This window comes from Protopterus annectens, chromosome 2.part0 (assembly GCF_019279795.1).
Source record: "Protopterus annectens isolate FY-2018-M chromosome 2.part0, PAN1.0, whole genome shotgun sequence".
In the NCBI taxonomy this organism is placed as follows: Eukaryota; Metazoa; Chordata; order Ceratodontiformes; family Protopteridae; genus Protopterus; species Protopterus annectens.
Window position 1 is genome coordinate 1,890,712,759 of NC_056728.1, and position 2,475 is coordinate 1,890,715,233.

Below are 2,475 nucleotides of genomic sequence, written 5' to 3' on the forward strand. Positions count from 1 at the left end.
TACAAGTTGTAGGAAGCTGCAGATGGATGAGACCTGCAGCACACTGGTTATCTGCCTTTTGTTCATTTATCTCCTGCCACAATGGCATCCTTCATCATTGCTACCATATGCTATTCACTGCTTAATAAGGTGTGATTCATCAGCTAATGGGCAGCATCACTTGTCCGCCTCACATGCTGAACCAGCGATGACATAATTTGATGTCATGTCACACACAGGCTGTGGCTGTGATACAATGTCACATGCTGAACACACAATACTTATGTGTACCATATGTTTTTTCTCTAAGACCACACAGATAAGTTATGAAGGACCCCAAGTCAGCAGTGAACAGAAATAACCACGGCCCAAAGATGTTTGTGTGTGTGTATGTGTGTGGGCATGTGCGCACGCATGTATGTTTGTGTGTGCATGTTCCAGTTGGTGTTGTACTATGTGTAATACTGTAGATATGTTCAACATGACTGGCCACACGTCCACACTGCAAAAGAACATAGTACCATATGTTGCATTATGTCATGTCCACACTGCAAAAGAACATAGTACCATATGTCACACTATGTCATGTCCACACTGCAAAAGAACATAGCACCATATGTTGCATAATGTCATGTCCACACTGCAGATGAACATAGTACCATATGTTGCATTATGTCCATACCTATGGTTCTCACCCTTCACTTTGTCATACAGTAATATCATGAGCATCAGTCCATCCTGTAATGCTAGCATGATCCACTGCAACTTGGCAACCATCCATACCTGCAGCAGACTCAGAAAAGACATGTACAATGCATTATCACCATGTCTGTAGTTAAGAAAGTAGACAGCCATATTCTTTATTCCCTGAATGTTATCATGAACCTCTACAAAAGGATAACATACAATCACAAACCTACAGTTGCCTGCACTGTTCTGGATACACCAATAATATGGGTGCTGGGTTTATGTATTGCACTAGTAAAAAAAAAAAAAAAACTTCAGAATGAATAGATGTGCTTAATGGTATGCACCAGGAAGTATAAAAACACCTCAGTGACATGTCATTTACAGTGGGTGCCCTGTTGTGGCCATACCAGGTTGCTGCTATCTCAAGAAGTTTCATGTAAAAGATCTGAAACTGAACAGTCCACAGAGACAAATGTGCAGACATTATGACATATAACTATGCAAAGCATGACAGTACAGACACATCTGTGCATTGTGTAAAGCACACCAGCATCACACATGTTTGAACAATGGTACTTGGCTAAAACATTCATTGAGTGGAAGATGTTTGTACTACAGTGCTTGTTTCTCCCTCAGTTTGCAGTAGATTGTTTTTAATTTAGTCATACAAAAGGTAAAACCTTTGCATACAACCTGGAGAGTAGGCTTTCAGGAAGATTTTTTTTTTTTTTTGAAAACAGCTAATGACAGTTTCTGTGATTGATACTGTTCTTGATAAAATATTTTGATAATATCCAATAGTTCCATATGAGAACACCTGCCAGCTATTTTATACTGACATCAAGGACATGCTCAATGTCATGGAGGGAAACCTCAGGCAGCAGTGTTCCTAGCTCCAAGTCGTCATTTGAGGATAAAGACATGAGCAGACATTATACATCTACTCTGCTTCTTTAGGCAAATACCTCATCTTCCATCTTGCACAAGCCATCTTATTTTAATACAATGTCTTATTTGAATACAATGAAGACATTCAAAGTTGAGGCAGCAATCTTCGGTGAGGAAGCCCTCACCTTTGTTCACCAGCATCCTCTCTTCTCACAGTCAGAGACCCACCCCACTGACATCACCTAATGAACACTGACTATTTTGTGGACCACCTTACTTCCTCACTGTTGAAAATCACTTTATTTTTGCATGCACCTATGTTTCAGTTTAGGAAAATCCATATATGATGAATCATTTTAATGTCCATAGCAACTAGTGCTTTTTAAAACAAATACTTGGAGTAAAAGAGATTCATAATGAACAGTATTATATAGGACTAAACATGACTATGCCACACCAGTGCAGAATATTACATGTATTTGGAACTCTTTGTTTGATCCACAGTCCATTATTCAATAGTGCTCTGCATGACAAAATGAGGGATATACCTGCCATTTGTAAGTGTCCTATGCAGCAAAATCTTTTTGTCTGCCTTGATGTGCACCTCTTTGCTATGTGCTGCATGATGACAGATACATATAGATACTCACACTACATAGGGCTATATCTGATGCTTTGCAATATCATGCCAGTATCTATTTGTAGACCACTACAGTTCAGCAGACAATATTATACATGAGTCCATCTCTTCTGCAAGAATAGTTCATGCACACATCATCCCTTTGCATTTGCGTATATGGTGTCCATTTGACATGTCTGCTGGGGCACTGTTTATGTGTAGTTCATCTGTAGACCATCACTGGTACAAAATGTCTTTTGTATAAATTATATAACAATGTTGTGATGACTATTGAAGTG